The sequence below is a fragment of the Pseudophryne corroboree genome, chromosome 10 (assembly GCF_028390025.1).
Source record: "Pseudophryne corroboree isolate aPseCor3 chromosome 10, aPseCor3.hap2, whole genome shotgun sequence".
NCBI classification, from domain to species: Eukaryota; Metazoa; Chordata; class Amphibia; order Anura; family Myobatrachidae; genus Pseudophryne; species Pseudophryne corroboree.
The window spans coordinates 13,466,422-13,489,892 of NC_086453.1; positions in this window are offsets into that span (position 1 = coordinate 13,466,422).

A 23,471-nucleotide genomic window follows, 5' to 3' on the forward strand; every position below is an offset into this window, starting at 1 on the left:
AGATTGACCTGATTTACTGGAGCTTAGGAGTACTGTAGAACTGTAGAGAGTGCAGAGTTTACTAGTGACTGACCACAGTGACCACCAGACAGTGCAGTTTTATTTAATATATCCGTTCTCTGCCTGAAAAAAACGATACACACAGTGACTCAGTCACATACCATATCTGTGTGCACTGCTCAGCCCAGTGTGCTGCATCATCTATGTATATATTATATATCTGACTGTGCTCAGCTCACACAGCTTATAATTGTGGGGGAGACTGGGGAGCACTGCAGTGCCAGTTATAGGTTATAGCAGGAGCCAGGAGTACATATTATATTAAAATTAAACAGTGCACACTTTTGCTGCAGGAGTGCCACTGCCAGTGTGACTGACCAGTGACCTGACCACACTGACCACCAGTATAGTTAGTAGTATACTATATTGTGATTGCCTGAAAAAGTTAAACACTCGTCGTGTGACTTCACTTGTGTGGTGTTTTTTTTTTTATTCTATAAAAAACTCATTCTGCTGACAGACAGTGTCCAGCAGGTCCGTCATTATATAATATATACCTGTCCGGCTGCAGTAGTGATATATATATATTTTTTATATCATTATTTATCATCCAGTCGCAGCAGACACAGTACGGTAGTTCACGGCTGTAGCTACCTCTGTGTCGGCACTCGGCAGTCCGTCCATAATTGTATACCACCTACCCGTGTTTTTTTTTTCTTTCTTCTTTATACATACATACTACTACTACATCTCTTTATCAACCAGTCTATATTAGCAGCAGACACAGTACAGTACGGTAGTCCACGGCTGTAGCTACCTCTGTGTCGGCACTCGGCAGTCCGTCCATAATTGTATACCACCTACCCGTGGTTTTTTTTTCTTTCTTCTTTATACATACATACTACTACTACTACATCTCTTTATCAACCAGTCTATATTAGCAGCAGACACAGTACAGTACGGTAGTCCACGGCTGTAGCTACCTCTGTGTCGGCACTGGGCAGTCCGTCCATAATTGTATACCACCTACCCGTGGTTTTTTTTTCTTTCTTCTTTATACATACATACTACTACTACATCTCTTTATCAACCAGTCTATATTAGCAGCAGACACAGTACAGTACGGTAGTCCACGGCTGTAGCTACCTCTGTGTCGGCACTGGGCAGTCCGTCCATAATTGTATACCACCTACCCGTGGTTTTTTTTTCTTTCTTCTTTATACATACATACTACTACTACATCTCTTCATCAACCAGTCTATATTAGCAGCAGACACAGTACAGTACGGTAGTCCACGGCTGTAGCTACCTCTGTGTCGGCACTCGGCAGTCCGTCCATAATTGTATACCACCTACCCGTGTTTTTTTTTTCTTTCTTCTTTATACATACATACTACTACTACATCTCTTTATCAACCAGTCTATATTAGCAGCAGACACAGTACAGTACGGTAGTCCACGGCTGTAGCTACCTCTGTGTCGGCACTCGACAGTCCATCCATAATTGTATACTAGTATCCATCCATCTCCATTGTTTACCTGAGGTGCCTTTTAGTTGTGCCTATTAAAATATGGAGAACAAAAATGTTGAGGTTCCAAAATTAGGGAAAGATCAAGATCCACTTCCACCTCGTGCTGAAGCTGCTGCCACTAGTCATGGCCGAGACGATGAAATGCCAGCAACGTCGTCTGCCAAGGCCGATGCCCAATGTCATAGTACAGAGCATGTCAAATCCAAAACACCAAATATCAGTAAAAAAAGGACTCCAAAACCTAAAATAAAATTGTCGGAGGAGAAGCGTAAACTTGCCAATATGCCATTTACCACACGGAGTGGCAAGGAACGGCTGAGGCCCTGGCCTATGTTCATGGCTAGTGGTTCAGCTTCACATGAGGATGGAGGCACTCAGCCTCTCGCTAGAAAAATGAAAAGACTCAAGCTGGCAAAAGCAGTAGCACCGCAGAGAACTGTGCGTTCTTCGAAATCCCAAATCCACAAGGAGAGTCCAATTGTGTCGGTTGCGATGCCTGACCTTCCCAACACTGGACGTGAAGAGCATGCGCCTTCCACCATTTGCACGCCCCCTGCAAGTGCTGGAAGGAGCACCCGCAGTCCAGTTCCTGATAGTCAGATTGAAGATGTCAGTGTTGAAGTACACCAGGATGAGGAGGATATGGGTGTTGCTGGCGCTGGGGAGGAAATTGACCAGGAGGATTCTGATGGTGAGGTGGTTTGTTTAAGTCAGGCACCCGGGGAGACACCTGTTGTCCGTGGGAGGAATAGGGCCGTTGACATGCCTGGTGAAAATACCAAAAAAATCAGCTCTTCGGTGTGGAAGTATTTCACCAGAAATGCGGACAACAGGTGTCAAGCCGTGTGTTCCCTTTGTCAAGCTGTAATAAGTAGGGGTAAGGACGTTAACCACCTCGGAACATCCTCCCTTATACGTCACCTGCAGCGCATTCATAATAAATCAGTGACAAGTTCAAAAACTTGGGCCGACAGCGGAAGCAGTCCACTGACCAGTAAATCCCTTCCTCTTGTAACCAAGCTCACGCAAACCACCCCACCAACTCCCTCAGTGTCAATTTCCTCCTTCCCCAGGAATGCCAATAGTCCTGCAGGCCATGTCACTGGCAATTCTGACGAGTCCTCTCCTGCCTGGGATTCCTCCGATGCATCCTTGCGTGTAACGCCTACTGCTGCTGGCGCTGCTGTTGTTGCTGCTGGGAGTCGATGGTCATCCCAGAGGGGAAGTCGTAAGCCCACTTGTACTACTTCCAGTAAGCAATTGACTGTTCAACAGTCCTTTGCAAGGAAGATGAAATATCACAGCAGTCATCCTGTTGCAAAGCGGATAACTGAGTCCTTGACAACTATGTTGGTGTTAGACGTGCGTCCGGTATCCGCCGTTAGTTCACAGGGAACTAGACAATTTATTGAGGCAGTGTGCCCCCGTTACCAAATACCATCTAGGTTCCACTACTGTAGGCAGGCGATACCGAGAATGTACACAGACGTCAGAAAAAGACTCACCAGTGTCCTAAAAAATGCAGTTGTACCCAATGTCCACTTAACCACGGACATGTGGACAAGTGGAGCAGGGCAGGGTCAGGACTATATGACTGTGACAGCCCACTGGGTAGATGTATGGACTCCCGCCGCAAGAACAGCAGCGGCGGCACCAGTAGCAGCATCTCGCAAACGCCAACTCTTTCCTAGGCAGGCTACGCTTTGTATCACCGCTTTCCAGAATACGCACACAGCTAAAAACCTCTTACGGCAACTGAGGAAGATCATCGCAGAATGGCTTACCCCAATTGGACTCTCCTGTGGATTTGTGGCATCGGACAACGCCAGCAATATTGTGTGTGCATTAAATATGGGCAAATTCCAGCACGTCCCATGTTTTGCACATACCTTGAATTTGGTGGTGCAGAATTTTTTAAAAAACGACAGGGGCGTGCAAGAGATGCTGTCGGTGGCCAGAAGAATTGCGGGACACTTTCGGCGTACAGGCACCACGTACAGAAGACTGCAGCACCACCAAAAACTACTGAACCTGCCCTGCCATCATCTGAAGCAAGAAGTGGTAACGAGGTGGAATTCAACCCTCTATATGCTTCAGAGGTTGGAGGAGCAGCAAAAGGCCATTCAAGCCTATACAATTGAGCACGATATAGGAGGTGGAATGCACCTGTCTCAAGTGCAGTGGAGAATGATTTCAACGTTGTGCAAGGTTCTGATGCCCTTTGAACTTGCCACACGTGAAGTCAGTTCAGACACTGCCAGCCTGAGTCAGGTCATTCCCCTCATCAGGCTTTTGCAGAAGAAGCTGGAGGCATTGAAGAAGGAGCTAAAAGGGAGCGATTCCGCTAGGCATGTGGGACTTGTGGATGCAGCCCTTAATTCGCTTAACAAGGATTCACGGGTGGTCAATCTGTTGAAATCAGAGCACTACATTTTGGCCACCGTGCTCGATCCTAGATGTAAAACCTACCTTGAATCTCTCTTTCCGGCAGACACAAGTCTGCTGGGGTGCAAAGACCTGCTGGTGACAAAATTGTCAAGTCAAGCGGAACGCGACCTGTCAACATCTCCTCCTTCACATTCTCCCGCAACTGGGGGTGCGAGGAAAAGGCTCAGAATTCCGAGCCCACCCGCTGGCGGTGATGCAGGGCAGTCTGGAGCGACTGCTGATGCTGACATCTGGTCCGGACTGAAGGACCTGACAACGATTACGGACATGTCGTCTACTGTCACTGCATATGATTCTCTCAACATTGAAAGAATGGTGGAGGATTATATGAGTGACCGCATCCAAGTAGGCACGTCAGACAGTCCGTACTTATGCTGGCAGGAAAAAGAGGCAATTTGGAGGCCCTTGCACAAACTGGCTTTATTCTACCTAAGTTGCCCTCCCACAAGTGTGTACTCCGAAAGAGTGTTTAGTGCCGCCGCTCACCTTGTCAGCAATCGGCGTACGAGGTTACATCCAGAAAATGTGGAGAAGATGATGTTCATTAAAATGAATTATAATCAATTCCTCCGCGGAGACATTGACCAGCAGCAATTGCCTCCACAAAGTACACAGGGAGCTGAGATGGTGGATTCCAGTGGGGACGAATTGATAATCTGTGAGGAGGGGGATGTACACGGTGATATATCGGAGGATGATGATGAGGTGGACATCTTGCCTCTGTAGAGCCAGTTTGTGCAAGGAGAGATTAATTGCTTCTTTTTTGGTGGGGGTCCAAACCAACCCGTCATATCAGTCACAGTCGTGTGGCAGACCCTGTCACTGAAATGATGGGTTGGTTAAAGTGTGCATGTCCTGTTTATACAACATAAGGGTGGGTGGGAGGGCCCAAGGACAATTCCATCTTGCACCTCTTTTTTCTTTTATTTTTCTTTGCGTCATGTGCTGTTTGGGGAGGGTTTTTTGGAAGGGACATCCTGCGTGACACTGCAGTGCCACTCCTAGATGGGCCCGGTGTTTGTGTCGGCCACTAGGGTCGCTAATCTTACTCACACAGCTACCTCATTGCGCCTCTTTTTTTCTTTGCGTCATGTGCTGTTTGGGGAGGGTTTTTTGGAAGGGACATCCTGCGTGACACTGCAGTGCCACTCCTAGATGGGCCAGGTGTTTGTGTCGGGCACTTGGGTCGCTGAGCTTAGTCACACAGCTACCTCATTGCACCTCTTTTTTTCTTTGCGTCATGTGCTGTTTGGGGAGTGTTTTTTGGAAGGGCCATCCTGCGTGACACTGCAGTGACACTCCTAGATGGGCCAGGTGTTTGTGTCGGCCACTAGGGTCGCTTAGCTTAGTCATCCAGCGACCTCGGTGCAAATTTTAGGACTAAAAATAATATTGTGAGGTGTGAGGTATTCAGAATAGACTGAAAATGAGTGGAAATTATGGTTTTTGAGGTTAATAATAATATGGGAACAAAATGACCCCCAAATTCTATGATTTAAGCTGTTTTTTAGGGTTTTTTGAAAAAAACACCCGAATCCAAAACACACCCGAATCCGACAAAAAAAATTCGGTGAGGTTTTGCCAAAACGCGGTCGAACCCAAAACACGGCCGCGGAACCGAACCCAAAACCAAAACACAAAACCCGAAAAATTTCAGGCGCTCATCTCTAGTAGAGACTGCTGTATAGGTTCAGGGGAGGGGGGGAAGGGGGGTAGAGACTGCTGTATAGGTTCAGGGGAGGGGGGAAGGGGGGTAGAGACTGCTGTATAGGTTCAGGGGAGGGGGAAAGGGGGTAGAGACTGCTGTATAGGTTCAGGGGAGGGGGGAAGGGGGGTAGTGACTGCTATATGGGTTCAGGGGAGGGGGGAAGGGGGGTAGTGACTGCTATATGGGTTTAAGGGAGAGGGGAGGTTTGAGACTGCTATGTGGGTTCAGGGAAGAGGAGGAGGGGGGGGGGGGGCTAGTAACCAGCTGTGAATACGATTGATAACAGCATTACACACAGAGCCGGCCCTAACCAATATGATGCCCTAGGCAAGATTTTGGCTGGTGCCCCCTAGCACCACCGCTGGTTCTGCCTCTGACCTTGCACCTCTTTCCCAGCATCATCACCCCTCACCCATAGCAGTCCTTATTTTGGTGTTTGTACCCCCTATTTTTTAAATAGGAACAGTTCGCACATTTGGCGCACAGCCCAAAAAGGGGTGTGTTTTTCCTGGCAAGGGGCATGGCCCCACGATAGTAACCTACACCACACAGTAGTGCAACTTTATTCACATTTTATCATGCGATAGTGTCCATAATTCATATTACATCCCACAGTAGTATCACTTTACCTTATAAACGTTACTCCTCACAGTAGAGCCCCTTATTCACATTACATCACACTGAATTGCTCATTATTCACATTACACCACACCCTATTGCTCTTTATTCACATTAGATGACACAGTAGTGCCCTTTCTATACGCAACACCACATATTAGAGCACCTTATACACATAATGCCACATATTAGTAATGCATTTATACACAATTACACACAGTAATGCCCCTTACACATATGAGACACATTAATGTCCTTATAAACATAATGCACCTTACACATTATGACAACCTTTTTTAATGCCCTTTTACACATAATGTCCCTTACACATATGCCGCACATTATTAATGCCCTTATACACATCATGACACACATAGGGGTATATTTACTAACATTCGTAATTCTCCCGATTTGGTGGGAGAATAATCACGAATGACATCGAAAGTGTAAAACTGCAACTTTTTGAATTTATTACGACTAATTTACTAAGCTGTCGTATTCTGCATTTTCTTTTGTTCCGATGTCGATGTCATTCGTGTTTTTTTTTAGTTTTTTACGGCAGTGATTAGCAAAACACTGCCGACTTTTTCTAAATGAATCTCGGCCGGATCTGTGTGATCCGTGCTGGGGTTCTTTTTTTTCTTTTTTTATTAAATAAGCACTGTAAAACTGTAAAAAAAATGGCGTGGGGTCCCCCCTCCTAAGCATAACCAGCCTCGGGCTCTTTGAGCCGATCCTGGCTGCAGAAATATGGGGGGGAAAATGACAGGTGTTCCCCCATATTTAAGCAACCAGCATCGGGCTCTGCGCCTGGTCCTGGTTCCAAAAATACGGGGGACAAAAAGCGTAGGGGTCCCCCGTATTTTTAAAACCAGCACCGGGCTCCACTAGCTGGACAGATAATGCCACAGCCGGGGGTCACTTTTATATAGTGCCCTGCGGCCGTGGCATCAAATATCCAACTAGTCACCCCTGGCCGGGGTACCCTGGGGGAGTGGGGACCCCTTCAATCAAGGGGTCCCCCCCCCCAGCCACCCAAGGGCCAGGGGTGAAGCCCGAGGCTGTCCCCCCTTATCCAATGGGCTGCGGATGGGGGGCTGATAGCCTTTTTGTAAAAGTGTAAGATATTGTTTTTAGTAGCAGTACTACAAGGCCCAGCAAGCCTCCCCCGCATGCTGGTACTTGGAGAACCACAAGTACCAGCATGCGGCGGAAAAACGGGCCCGCTGGTACCTGTAGTACTACTACTAAAAAAATACCCAAAAAAAGACAATACACACACACCTTGAAATTAAAGTTTTATTACATCCATCCACACAAACAAACATACATACTTACCTTATGTTCACACGCAGGTCGGTCCTCTTGTCCAGTAGAATCCATGGGGTACCTGTTGAATAAATTATACTCACCAGATCCAGGGTACCAGGCTCCTCGGATAATCCTTTTGTAATCCACGTACTTGATTAAAAAAATAAAACGGAGACCCGAGCCACTCACTGAAAGGGGCCCCATGTTTTCACATGGGTCCCCTTTCCCCGAATGCCAGAAACCCACTCTGACTTCTGTCTAAGTGGGTTTCTTCAGCCAATCAGGGAGCGCCACGTTGTGGCACCCTCCTGATCGGCTGTGTGCTCCTGTACTGACTGACAGGCGGCACACGGCAGTGTTACAATGTAGCGCCTATGCGCTCCATTGTAACCAATGGTGGGAACTTTCAGGTCAGCGGTGAGGTCACTTTCGGTCAACCGCTGACCTGAAAGTTCCCACCATTGGAAACAATGGAGCGCATAGGCGCTACATTGTAACACTGCCGTGTGCCGCCTGTCAGACAGTACAGGAGCACACAGCCGATCAGGAGGGTGCTACAACGTGGCGCTCCCTGATTGGCTGAAGAAACCCACTTAGACATCAGTCAGAGTGGGTTTCTGGCATTCGGGGAAAGGGGTCCCATGTGAAAACATGGGTCCCCTTTCAGTTCGTGGTCGGGTATCCGTTTTTTTATTTTTTCAAGTACGTGGATTACAAAAGGAGTTACCGAGGAGCCGAAAACACTGGATTATGTGAGTATAATTTTTTCTACAGGTACACCATGGATTCTACTGGAGAAGAGGACCGACCTGCGTGGGAACATAAGGTAAGTATGTGTATATGGAGGTGCGGATGGATATATTAAAGTTATACTTTCAAGGTGTGTGTGTGTTGTCTTTATTGGGGTATTTTTTAGTAGTAGTACTACTACAGGTACCAGCGGGCCCGTTTTTCCGCCGCATGCTGGTACTTGTGGTTCTCCAAGTACCAGCTTGCGGGGGAGGCTTGCTGGGCCTTGTAGTACTGCTACTAAAAACAATATCAATCACTTTTCACAAAGGCTATCAGCCCCCCATCCGCAGCCTATTGGATGGGGGGGACAGCCTCGGGCTTCACCCCTGGCCCTTGGGTGGCTGGGGGGGGGGACCCCTTGATTGAAGGGGTCCCCACTCCCCCAGGGTACCCCGGCCAGGGGTGACTAGTTGGATATTTGATGCCACGGCCGCAGGGCACTATATAAAAGTGACCCCCGGCTGTGGCATTATCTGTCCAGCTAGTGGAGCCCGGTGCTGGTTTTAAAAATACGGGGGACCCCTACGCTTTTTGTCCCCCGTATTTTTGGAACCAGGACCAGGCGCAGAGCCCGATGCTGGTTGCTTAAATATGGGGGAACCCCTGTCATTTTCTTTCCCATATTTCTGCAACCAGGATCGGCTCAAAGAGCCTGAGGCTGGTTATGCTTAGGAGGGGGGACCCCACGCAATTTTTTTTACAAAAAATTAACACTTTCCCACCCCTTCCCACTGATATACATGCACGGATCTCATGGATCCGTGCATGCCTATCCAATCACGGCTCAAAAAAGCAGGTCTGTTTTTTTTTAAGCACTTTTTTACGAGTTGTATTTTTTCACGGCAGTGTTTTTTTTTTTGGCTTTGCACTTCTTAGTAAATGACCAAGATTCATACTTAAACAGCCGCGTTTTGACTAGAGATGAGCGGGTTCGGTTTCTCTGAATCCGAACCCGCCCGAACTTCATGTTTTTTTACACGGGTCCGAGCGACTCGGATCTTCCCGCCTTGCTCGGTTAACCCGAGCGCGCCCGAACGTCATCATCACGCTGTCGGATTCTCGCGAGGCTCGGATTCTATCGCGAGACTCGGATTCTATATAAGGAGCCGCGCGTCGCGGCCATTTTCACACGTGCATTGAGATTAATAGGGAGAGGACGTGGCTGGCGTCCTCTCCGTTTAGAAATTAAAATAGATAGGAGAGTGAGAGTGAGACACTTCATTTACTTACTGGAGCTTAGGAGGAGTTATACTAGTGACTGATGACCAGTGACCTGACCACCAGTGCAGTTTTATAATTTATTATTATTTAATAATCCGTTCTGTTCTTGTTCTCTGCCTGAAAAAAACGATACACAGTGACTCAGTCACACTCACATACCATATCTGTGCTCAGACCAGTGTGCTGCATCATCTATGTATAATATCTGACTGTGCTCACACAGCTTAATTGTGGGGGAGACTGGGGAGCAGTTATAGGTTATAGCAGGAGCCAGGAGTACATATTAAACAGTGCACACTTTTGCTGCCAGAGTGCCACTGCCAGTGTGACTGACCACTGACCACTGTGACCAGTGACCTGACCACACTGACCACCAGTATAGTATATTGTGATTGAATGTCTGCCTGAAAAAGTACACTCGTCGTGTGACTTGTGTGGTGTTTTTTTATTCTATAAAAATTAAAAAACTCATTCTGCTGACAGACAGTGTCCAGCAGGTCCGTCATTATATAATATATACCTGTCCGGCTGCAGTAGTGATATATATATATTTTTTATATCATTATTTATCATCCAGTCTATACTAGCAGCAGACACAGTACGGTAGTTCACGGCTGTAGCTACCTCTGTGTCGGCACTCGGCAGTCCATCCATAATTGTATACCACCTACCCGTGGTTTTTTTTTTCTTTCTTCTTTATACATACTACATCTCATTATCATCCAGTCTATATTAGCAGCAGACACAGTACAGTACGGTAGTCCACGGCTGTAGCTACCTCTGTGTCGGCACTCGGCAGTCCATCCATAATTGTATACCACCTACCCGTGGTTTTTTTTTTATTTCTTCTTTATACATACTACATCTCATTATCATCCAGTCTATATTAGCAGCAGACACAGTACAGTACGGTAGTCCACGGCTGTAGCTACCTCTGTGTCGGCACTCGGCAGTCCATCCATAATTGTATACCACCTACCCGTGTTTTTTTTTTTCTTTCTTCTTTATACATACTACATCTCATTATCAACCAGTCTATATTAGCAGCAGACACAGTACGGTAGTTCACGGCTGTAGCTACCTCTGTGTCGGCACTCGGCAGTCCATCCATAATTGTATACCACCTACCTGTGGTTTTTTTTTTCTTTCTTCTTTATACATACTACATCTCATTATCATCCAGTCTATATTAGCAGCAGACACAGTACAGTACGGTAGTCCACGGCTGTAGCTATCTCTGTGTCGGCACTCGGCAGTCCATCCATAATTGTATACCACCTACCCGTGTTTTTTTTTTTCTTTCTTCTTTATACATACTACATCTCATTATCAACCAGTCTATATTAGCAGCAGTCACAGTACAGTACGGTAGTCCACGGCTGTAGCTACCTCTGTGTCGGCACTCGGCAGTCCATCCATAATTGTATACCACCTACCCGTGGTTTTTTTTTTCTTTCTTCTTTATACATACTACATCTCATTATCAACCAGTCTATATTAGCAGCAGACACAGTACGGTAGTTCACGGCTGTAGCTACCTCTGTGTCGGCACTCGGCAGTCCATCCATAATTGTATACCACCTACCCGTGGTTTTTATTTTTCTTTCTTCTTTATACATACTACATCTCATTATCATCCAGTCTATATTAGCAGCAGACACAGTACAGTACGGTAGTCCACGGCTGTAGCTACCTCTGTGTCGGCACTCGGCAGTCCATCCATAATTGTATACCACCTACCCGTGGTTTTTTTTTCTTTCTTCTTTATACATACTACATCTCATTATCAACCAGTCTATATTAGCAGCAGACACAGTACGGTAGTTCACGGCTGTAGCTACCTCTGTGTCGGCACTCGGCAGTCCATCCATAATTGTATACCACCTACCCGTGGTTTTTTTTTCTTCTTTCTTCTTTATACATACTACATCTCATTATCATCCAGTCTATATTAGCAGCAGACACAGTACAGTACGGTAGTCCACGGCTGTAGCTACCTCTGTGTCGGCACTCGGCAGTCCATCCATAATTGTATACCACCTACCCGTGGTTTTTTTTTTTCTTTCTTCTTTATACATACTACATCTCATTATCATCCAGTCTATATTAGCAGCAGACACAGTACAGTACGGTAGTCCACGGCTGTAGCTACCTCTGTGTCAGCACTCGGCAGTCCATCCATAATTGTATACCACCTACCCGTGGTTTTTTTTTCTTTCTTCTTTATACATACTACATCTCATTATCAACCAGTCTATATTAGCAGCAGACACAGTACGGTAGTTCACGGCTGTAGCTACCTCTGTGTCGGCACTCGGCAGTCCATCCATAATTGTATACCACCTACCCGTGGTTTTTATTTTTCTTTCTTCTTTATACATACTACATCTCATTATCATCCAGTCTATATTAGCAGCAGACACAGTACAGTACGGTAGTCCACGGCTGTAGCTACCTCTGTGTCGGCACTAGGCAGTCCATCCATAATTGTATACCACCTACCCGTGGTTTTTTTTTTCTTTCTTCTTTATACATACTACATCTCATTATCAACCAGTCTATATTAGCAGCAGACACAGTACGGTAGTTCACGGCTGTAGCTACCTCTGTGTCGGCACTCGGCAGTCCATCCATAATTGTATACCACCTACCCGTGGTTTTTTTTTTCTTTCTTCTTTATACATACTACATCTCATTATCATCCAGTCTATATTAGCAGCAGACACAGTACAGTACGGTAGTCCACGGCTGTAGCTACCTCTGTGTCGGCACTCGGCAGTCCATCCATAATTGTATACCACCTACCCGTGGTTTTTTTTTTCTTTCTTCTTTATACATACTACATCTCATTATCAACCAGTCTATATTAGCAGCAGACACAGTACAGTACGGTAGTCCACGGCTGTAGCTACCTCTGTGTCGGCACTCGGCAGTCCGTCCATAATTGTATACCACCTACCCGTGGTTTTTTTTTTCTTTCTTCTTTATACATACTACATCTCATTATCAACCAGTCTATATTAGCAGCAGACACAGTACAGTACGGTAGTCCACGGCTGTAGCTACCTCTGTGTCGGCACTCGGCAGTCCATCCATAATTGTATACTAGTATCCATCCATCTCCATTGTTTACCTGAGGTGCCTTTTAGTTGTGCCTATTAAAATATGGAGAACAAAAATGTTGAGGTTCCAAAATTAGGGAAAGATCAAGATCCACTTCCACCTCGTGCTGAAGCTGCTGCCACTAGTCATGGTCGAGACGATGAAATGCCAGCAACGTCGTCTGCCAAGGCCGATGCCCAATGTCATAGTACAGAGCATGTCAAATCCAAAACACCAAATATCAGTAAAAAAAGGACTCCAAAACCTAAAATAAAATTGTCGGAGGAGAAGCGTAAACTTGCCAATATGCCATTTACCACACGGAGTGGCAAGGAACGGCTGAGGCCCTGGCCTATGTTCATGGCTAGTGGTTCAGCTTCACATGAGGATGGAAGCACTCAGCCTCTCGCTAGAAAACTAAAAAGACTCAAGCTGGCAAAAGCACCGCAAAGAACTGTGCGTTCTTCGAAATCCCAAATCCACAAGGAGAGTCCAATTGTGTCGGTTGCGATGCCTGACCTTCCCAACACTGGACGTGAAGAGCATGCACCTTCCACCATTTGCACGCCCCCTGCAAGTGCTGGAAGGAGCACCCGCAGTCCAGTTCCTGATAGTCAGATTGAAGATGTCAGTGTTGAAGTACACCAGGATGAGGAGGATATGGGTGTTGCTGGCGCTGAGGAGGAAATTGACCAGGAGGATTCTGATGGTGAGGTGGTTTGTTTAAGTCAGGCACCCGGGGAGACACCTGTTGTCCGTGGGAGGAATATGGCCACTGACATGCCTGGTGAAAATACCAAAAAAATCAGCTCTTCGGTGTGGAAGTATTTCAACAGAAATGCGGACAACAGGTGTCAAGCCGTGTGTTGCCTTTGTCAAGCTGTAATAAGTAGGGGTAAGGACGTTAACCACCTCGGAACATCCTCCCTTATACGTCACCTGCAGCGCATTCATAATAAGTCAGTGACAAGTTCAAAAACTTTGGGCGACAGCGGAAGCAGTCCACTGACCAGTAAATCCCTTCCTCTTGTAACCAAGCTCACGCAAACCACCCCACCAACTCCCTCAGTGTCAATTTCCTCCTTCCCCAGGAATGCCAATAGTCCTGCAGGCCATGTCACTGGCAATTCTGACGAGTCCTCTCCTGCCTGGGATTCCTCCGATGCATCCTTGCGTGTAACGCCTACTGCTGCTGGCGCTGCTGTTGTTGCTGCTGGGAGTCGATGGTCATCCCAGAGGGGAAGTCGTAAGCCCACTTGTACTACTTCCAGTAAGCAATTGACTGTTCAACAGTCCTTTGCGAGGAAGATGAAATATCACAGCAGTCATCCTGCTGCAAAGCGGATAACTGAGGCCTTGACAACTATGTTGGTGTTAGACGTGCGTCCGGTATCCGCTGTTAGTTCACAGGGAACTAGACAATTTATTGAGGCAGTGTGCCCCCGTTACCAAATACCATCTAGGTTCCACTTCTCTAGGCAGGCGATACCGAGAATGTACACGGACGTCAGAAAAAGACTCACCAGTGTCCTAAAAAATGCAGTTGTACCCAATGTCCACTTAACCACGGACATGTGGACAAGTGGAGCAGGGCAGGGTCAGGACTATATGACTGTGACAGCCCACTGGGTAGATGTATGGACTCCCGCCGCAAGAACAGCAGCGGCGGCACCAGTAGCAGCATCTCGCAAACGCCAACTCTTTCCTAGGCAGGCTACGCTTTGTATCACCGGTTTCCAGAATACGCACACAGCTGAAAACCTCTTACGGCAACTGAGGAAGATCATCGCGGAATGGCTTACCCCAATTGGACTCTCCTGTGGATTTGTGGCATCGGACAACGCCAGCAATATTGTGTGTGCATTAAATATGGGCAAATTCCAGCACGTCCCATGTTTTGCACATACCTTGAATTTGGTGGTGCAGAATTTTTTTAAAAACGACAGGGGCGTGCAAGAGATGCTGTCGGTGGCCAGAAGAATTGCGGGACACTTTCGGCGTACAGGCACCACGTACAGAAGACTGGAGCACCACCAAAAACTACTGAACCTGCCCTGCCATCATCTGAAGCAAGAAGTGGTAACGAGGTGGAATTCAACCCTCTATATGCTTCAGAGGTTGGAGGAGCAGCAAAAGGCCATTCAAGCCTATACAATTGAGCACGATATAGGAGGTGGAATGCACCTGTCTCAAGCGCAGTGGAGAATGATTTCAACGTTGGAGCCCTTAATTCGCTTAACAAGGATTCACGGGTGGTCAATCTGTTGAAATCAGAGCACTACATTTTGGCCACCGTGCTCGATCCTAGATTTAAAGCCTACCTTGGATCTCTCTTTCCGGCAGACACAAGTCTGCTGGGGTTGAAAGACCTGCTGGTGAGAAAATTGTCAAGTCAAGCGGAACGCGACCTGTCAACATCTCCTCCTTCACATTCTCCCGCAACTGGGGGTGCGAGGAAAAGGCTCAGAATTCCGAGCCCACCCGCTGGCGGTGATGCAGGGCAGTCTGGAGCGACTGCTGATGCTGACATCTGGTCCGGACTGAAGGACCTGACAACGATTACGGACATGTCGTCTACTGTCACTGCATATGATTCTCTCAACATTGAAAGAATGGTGGAGGATTATATGAGTGACCGCATCCAAGTTGGCACGTCACACAGTCCGTACTTATACTGGCAGGAAAAAGAGGCAATTTGGAGGCCCTTGCACAAACTGGCTTTATTCTACCTAAGTTGCCCTCCCACAAGTGTGTACTCCGAAAGAGTGTTTAGTGCCGCCGCTCACCTTGTCAGCAATCGGCGTACGAGGTTACATCCAGAAAATGTGGAGAAGATGATGTTCATTAAAATGAATTATAATCAATTCCTCCGCGGAGACATTGACCAGCAGCAATTGCCTCCACAAAGTACACAGGGAGCTGAGATGGTGGATTCCAGTGGGGACGAATTGATAATCTGTGAGGAGGGGGATGTACACGGTGATATATCGGAGGATGATGATGAGGTGGACATCTTGCCTCTGTAGAGCCAGTTTGTGCAAGGAGAGATTAATTGCTTCTTTTTTGGTGGGGGTCCAAACCAACCCGTCATATCAGTCACAGTCGTGTGGCAGACCCTGTCACTGAAATGATGGGTTGGTTAAAGTGTGCATGTCCTGTTTATACAACATAAGGGTGGGTGGGAGGGCCCAAGGACAATTCCATCTTGCACCTCTTTTTTCTTTAATTTTTCTTTGCGTCATGTGCTGTTTGGGGAGGGTTTTTTGGAAGGGACATCCTGCGTGACACTGCAGTGCCACTCCTAGATGGGCCCGGTGTTTGTGTCGGCCACTAGGGTCGCTTATCTTACTCACACAGCTACCTCATTGCGCCTCTTTTTTTCTTTGCGTCATGTGCTGTTTGGGGAGGGTTTTTTGGAAGGGACATCCTGCGTGACACTGCAGTGCAACTCCTAGATGGGCCCGGTGTTTGTGTCGGCCACTAGGGTCGCTTATCTTACTCACACAGCTACCTCATTGCGCCTCTTTTTTTCTTTGCGTCATGTGCTGTTTGGGGAGGGTTTTTTGGAAGGGACATCCAGCGTGACACTGCAGTGCCACTCCTAGATGGGCCCGGTGTTTGTGTCGGCCACTAGGGTCGCTTATCTTACTCACACAGCTACCTCATTGCGCCTCTTTTTTTCTTTGCGTCATGTGCTGTTTGGGGAGGGTTTTTTGGAAGGGACATCCTGCGTGACACTGCAGTGCCACTCCTAGATGGGCCCGGTGTTTGTGTCGGCCACTAGGGTCGCTTATCTTACTCACACAGCTACCTCATTGCGCCTCTTTTTTTCTTTGCGTCATGTGCTGTTTGGGGAGGGTTTTTTGGAAGGGACATCCTGCGTGACACTGCAGTGCCACTCCTAGATGGGCCAGGTGTTTGTGTCGGCCACTAGGGTCGCTTAGCTTAGTCATCCAGCGACCTCGGTGCAAATTTTAGGACTAAAAATAATATTGTGAGGTGTGAGGTATTCAGAATAGACTGAAAATGAGTGGAAATGATGGTTTTTGAGGTTAATAATACTTTGGGATCAAAATGACCCCCAAATTCTATGATTTAAGCTGTTTTTTAGGTTTTTTGGAAAAAAACACCCGAATCCAAAACACACCCGAATCCGACAAAAAAAATTCGGTTAGGTTTTGCCAAAACGCGGTCGAACCCAAAACACGGCCGCGGAACCGAACCCAAAACCAAAACACAAAACCCGAAAAATTTCCGGCGCTCATCTCTAGTTTTGACCGATGGTGTATTCATTCGTATTTTTTTTGTTGGACTTCAAAAAAAATACGAATGCCCTCATCACTGCCGAGATTTGAGTTTAGTAAATGACCGAGATGACACTTTGAAGAAAAAACGGCATCTCGGTCAAAATCGGGACCTTAGTAAATATACCCCACAGTGCCCCCTACACATTTGCTGCACATTATTAGTGCCCCTATACACATAATGACACACATACAGTAGTACCCTGTTACACATATGCCGCACATTATTAATGCCCTTATACACATAGTGACACACATAGTGCCCCTTTACACATGTTGCACATTATTAATGCATTTTTACATGACACACATAATGCTCTTTACACATATTCTGAACACTACTGCACAACCAACCCACTCACACTGCCACTAACACTGTGACCTCTGCCTCTGCTTGGATACAGATGTGTCCTCATAAATCTTGCATCAATGCTAACGTTGGGCACCTTTTTTTATGAAAATGCATCTTATTTGCATTGCTATTGGCTAGGATGCACAAGCAGCTTCTGCTGATTAAATTGATATGCAGCATGCCTATATACTGTGTGAGACTGTGGCTGTATCTGCATATGAAATGCTACATACAGAATATAGGCATGCCGCATATCATTTTAATCAGCAGAAGCTGCTGATGCCCCTAGGCATATCAAATGCCCTAGGCAATTGCCTAGTTTGCCTATGCCTATGGCCGGCTCTGATTACACAGGATGCTGTTTGTTTGTTTTCAGCAGTTTTTTTTTTTTTTTTTTTTTTATTAGTGGATGTGTTTTTTAGACATTTGTATTTTGCCTGTAAAAAACTATGTATGCGGTGTAATGTATATTGTGTGTGTGTTTTTAAAGTTATATATATATATATATATATATATATATATAATACTATGTTTTTATAGTTTTTTATATATATATATATATATATATATATAACTATGGGCCTAATTCAGACCTGATCGCTAGGGTGTGATTTTTGCACTGCTACGATCAGGTAGTCGCCACCTACAGGGGGAGGGGTAATCGCTGTGCAGGTGTGTGATGGCATGTGCAACTGCTCAGCCCAGGACTTAGTCTTCCAGTGCGATGATCGGGGCCGGAGCTGACGACAGAAACCCTCCCTCCAAACGCCTGGTCCCTCATGCATTTCTCCGGACACTCCTTAAAAACAGTCAGTTGCCACCCACAAACGGCCTCTTCCTGTCAATCACCTTGCGATCGCTTTGTTCGCACCATCCCATCACTGCCCGACGCTCCCCAGCGCGGCGGACCGACGTGCCTGCGCACTGCAATGCATGCGCAGTTCAGGCCCGATCACCCGCTGTGCGAAAATACGCAGCAGCGACCGGGTCAGAATTGGGCCCTATAACGGGTCTCATTTTGCAGCAACTGCTGACTAAGGGGCTGATTCAGACCTGATCACTGTGCTGCAAATTTTGCTGCCCTGCGTTCGGGTAGTCGCCGCCCCCAGGAGGAGTGTAAATTCGCCTATGCAAGTGTGCAATCGTATGTGTACGCAGAGCTGCAAAAATCTACTTTGTGCAGTCTCTGCGCAGCCCAGGACTTACTCCTACAAATATTTGTCATTCATATTAGGCCCCGCCCTTGTGTGTGGCCCTCGAACATTCACTGGAAGAGTTAAGCGGCCCCCCAGCTGAAATGATTGCCCACACCTGCCCTAGTGCCTAACCCTCCCTCCTGCAGCCTAACCCTAACCATTCCATCCTGTAGCCTAACCCTAACCCTCCCTCCCGGCAGCCTAACCCTCCCTACTGCAGCCTAACCCTCCCTCCTGCAGCCTAACCCTAACCATTCCATCCTGTAGCCTTACCCTAACCCTCCCTCCCGGCAGCCTAACCCTCCCTACTGCAGCCTAACCCTAACCCTCCCTCCTGCAGCCTAACCCTAACTCCTGCAGCCTAACCCTAACCATTCCATCATGTAGCCTAACCCTCCCTCCCGGCAGCCTAACCCTCCCTACTGCAGCCTAACCCTAACCCTCCCTCCTGCAGCCTAACCCTAACCCTCCCTCCTGCAGCCTAACCCTCCCTCCTGCAGCCTAACCCTAACCATTCCATCCTGTAGCCTAACCCTAACCCTCCCTCCCGGCAGCCTAACCCTCCCTACTGCAGCCTAACCCTAACCCGCCCTCCTGCAGCCTAACCCTAACCATTCCATCCTGTAGCCTAACCTTAACCCTCCCTCCCGGCAGCCTAACCCTCCCTACTGCAGCCTGACCCTAACCCTCCCTCCTGCAGTCAAACCCTAACCATTCCATCCTGTAGCCTAACCCTAACCCTCCCTCCCGGCAGCCTAACCCTCCCTACTGCAGCCTAACCCTCCCTCCTGCAGCCTAACCCTAACCCTCCCTCCTACAGCCTAACCCTAACCCTCCCTCCTGCAGCCTAACCCTAACTAGAGATGTGCACCGGACATTTTTCGGGTGTTGTGTTTTAGTTTTGGATTCGGTCCCGCGGCCGTGTTTTGGATTCGGACGCATTTTAGCAAAACCTCCCTGAAAATTTTTTGTCGGATTCGGGTGTGTTTTGGATTCGGGTGTTTTTTTTTAACAAACCCTCAAAAACAGCTTAAATCATAGAATTTGGGGGTCATTTAGATCCCATAGTATTATTAACCTCAATAACCATAATTTCCACTCATTTCCAGTCTATTCTGAACACCTCACACCTCACAATATTATTTTTAGTCCTAAAATTTGCACCAAGGTCGCTGGATGACTAAGCTAAGCGACCCAAGTGGCCGGCACAAACACCTGGCCCATCTAGGAGTGGCACTGCAGTGTCAGACAGGATGGCACTTAAAAAAATAGTCCCCAAACAGCATATGATGCAAAGAAAAAAGAGGTGCACCAAGGTCGCTGGATGGCTAAGCTAAGCGACCCAAGTGGCCGGCACAAACACCTGGCCCATCTAGGAGTGGCACTTAAAAAAATAGTCCCCAAACAGCACATGATGCAAAGAAAAAAAGAGGTGCACCAAGGTCGCTGGATGGCTAAGCTAAGCGACCCAAGTGGCCGGCACAAACACCTGGCCCACATAGGAGTGGCACTGCAGTGTCAGACAGGATGGCACTTCAAAAAAATAGCCCCAAACATCACATGATGCAGAGATAAATAAAAATAAAAAAGAGGTACAAGATGGAATTGTTCTTGGGCCATCCCACCCACCCTTATGTTGTATAAACAGGACATGCACACTTTAATAAAGCCATCATTTCAGCGACAGGGTCTGCCACATGACTGTGACTGAAATGACTGGTTGGTTTGGGCCCCCACCAAAAAAGAAGCAATCAATCTCTCCTTGCACAAACTGGCTCTACAGAGGCAAGATGTCCGCCTCCTCCTCATCGTCCGATTCCTCACCAATTTCACTGTGTACATCCCCCTCCTCACAGATTATTAATTCCTCCCCACTGGAATCCACCATCTCAGGTCCCTGTGTACTTTCTGGAGGCAATTGCTAATGAATGTCTCCACGGAGGAATTGATTATAATTCATTTTGATGAACATCATCTCCACATTTTCTGGAAGTAACCTCATACGCCGATTGCTGACAAGGTGACCGGCTGCACTAAACACTCTTTCGGAGTACACACTGGAGGGGGGGGGAAACTTAGGTAAAATAAAGCCAGTTTGTGCAAGGGCCTCCAAATTGCCTCTTTTTCCTGCCAGTATACGTACGGACTGTCTGACATGCCTACTTGGATGCGGTCACTCATATAATCCTCCATCATTCTTTCAATGGTGACAGAATCATATGCAGTGACAGTAGACGACATGTCAGTAATCGTTGGCAGGTCCTTCAGTCCAGACCAGATGTCAGCACTCGCTCCAGACTGCCCTGCATCACCGCCAGCAGGTGGGCTCGGAATTCTTAGCCTTTTCCTCGCAGCCCCAGTTGCAGGAGAATGTGAAGGAGGAGCTGTTGATGGGTCACGTTCCACTTGACTTGACAAGTGTCTCACCAGCAGGTCTTTGCACCTCTGCAGACTTGTGTCTGCCGGAAAGAGAGATACAACGTAGACTTTAAATCTAGGATCGAGCATGGTGGACAAAATGTAGTGCTCTGATTTCAACAGATTGAATCCTGGTTAAGCGAATTAAGGGCTCCATCCACAAGACCCACATGCCTAGCGGAATCGCTCCATTTTAGCTCATCCTTCAATCTCTCCAGCTTCTTCTGCAAAAGGCTGATGAGGGGAATGACCTGACTCAGGCTGGCAGTGTCTGAACTGACTTCACGTGTGGCAAGTTCAAAGGGTTGCAGAACCTTGCACAACGTTGAAATCATTCTCCACTGCGCTTGAGTCAGGTGCATTCCCCCTCCTTTGCCTATATCGTAGGCAGATGTATAGGCTTGAATGGCCTTTTGCTGCTCCTCCATCCTCTGAAGCATATAGAGGGTTGAATTCCACCTCGTTACCACCTCTTGCTTTAGATGATGGCGGGCAGGTTCAGGAGTGTTTGCTGGTGCTCCAGTCTTCGGCACGCGGTGGCTGAATGCCGAAAGTGGCCCGCAATTCTTTGGGCCACCGACAGCATCTCTTGCACGCCCCTGTCGTTTTAAAAAAAATTCTGCACCACCAAATTCAATGTATGTGCAAAACATGGGACGTGCTGGAATTTGCCCACATGTAATGCACGCACAATATTGGTGGCGTTGTCCGATGTCACAAATCCCCAGGAGAGTCCAATTGGGGTAAGCCATTCTGGGATGATGTTCCTCAGTTTCCGTAAGAGGTTGTCAGCTGTGTGCCTCTTATGAAAAGCGGTGATACAAAGCGTAGCCTGCCTAGGAACGAGTTGGCGTTTGCGAGATGCTGCTACTGGTGCTGCCGCTGCTGTTCTTGCTGCGGGAGGCAATACATCTACCCAGTGGGCTGTCACAGTCATATAGTCCTGAGTCTGCCCTGCTCCACTTGTCCACATGTCCGTGGTTAAGTGGACATTGGGTACAACTGCATTTTTTAGGACACTGGTGACTCTTTTTCTGACGTCTGTGTACATTCTCGGTATCGCCTGCCTAGAGAAATGGAACCTAGATGGTATTTGGTACCGGGGACACAGTACCTCAAACAATTCTCTAATTCCCTGTGAATTAACGGTGGATACCGAACACACGTTTAACACCACCGCAGCTGCCAAGACCTGAGTTATCCGCTTTGCAGGAGGATGACTGCTGTGATATTTCATCTTCCTCGCAAAGGACTGTTGGACAGTCAATTGCTTACTGGAAGTAGTACAAGTGGTCTTCCGACTTCCCCTCTGGGATGACGATCGACTCCCAGCAGCAACAACAGCAGCGCCAGCAGCAGTAGGCGTTACACTCAAGGATCCATCGGAGGAATCCCAGGCAGGAGAGGACTCGTCAGACTTGCCAGTGACATGGCCTGCAGGACTATTGGTTTTCCTGTCTAATGAGGAAATTGACACTGAGGGAGTTGGTGGTGTGGTTTGCAGGAGCTTGGTTACAAGAGGAAGGGATTTAGTTGTCAGTGGACTGCTTCCGCTGTCACCCAAAGTTTTTGAACTTGTCAATGACTTCTGATGAATGCGCTCCAGGTGACGTATAAGGGAGGATGTTCCTAGGTGGTTAACGTCCTTACCCCTACTTATTACAGCTTGACAAAGGCAACACACGGCTTGACACCTGTTGTCCGCATTTCTGTTAAAATAATTCCACATCGAAGAGGTGATTTTTTTTGTAATTTGACCAGGCATGTCAATGGCCATATTCGTCCCACTGACAACAGGTGTCTCCCCGGGTGCCTGACTTAAACAAACCACCTCACCATCAGAATCCTCCTTGTCAATTTCCTCCTCAGCGCCAGCAACACCCATATCCTCATCCTGGTGTACTTCAACAGTGACATCTTCAATTTGACTATCAGGAACTGGATTGCGGGTGCTCCTTCCAGCACTTGCAGGGGGCGTGCAAATGGTGGAAGGCGCCACCTCTTCCTGTCCAGTGTTGGGAAGGTCAAGCATCGCAACCGACACAATTGGACTCTCCTCGGGGATTTGTGATTTAGAAGAACGCACAGTTCTTTGCTGTGTTTTTACCAGCTTAAGTCTTTTCATTTTTCTAGTAGGAGGATGAGTGCTTCCATACTCATGTGAAGCTGAACCACTAGCCATGAACAAAGGCCAGGGCCTCAGCCGTTCCTTGCCACTCCGTGTCGTAAATGGCATATTGGCAAGTTTACGCTTCATATCAGACGCTTTTAATTTTGATTTTTGGGTCATTTTACTGAACTTTTGTTTTTTTGGATTTTACATGCTCTCTACTATGACATTGGGTATTGATGGCATTTCATCGTCTCGGCCATGACTAGTGGCAGCAGCTTCAGCACAAGGTGGTAGTGGATCTTAATCTTTCCCTATTTTACCCTCTACATTTTTGTTCTCCATCTTTTAATGTGTGG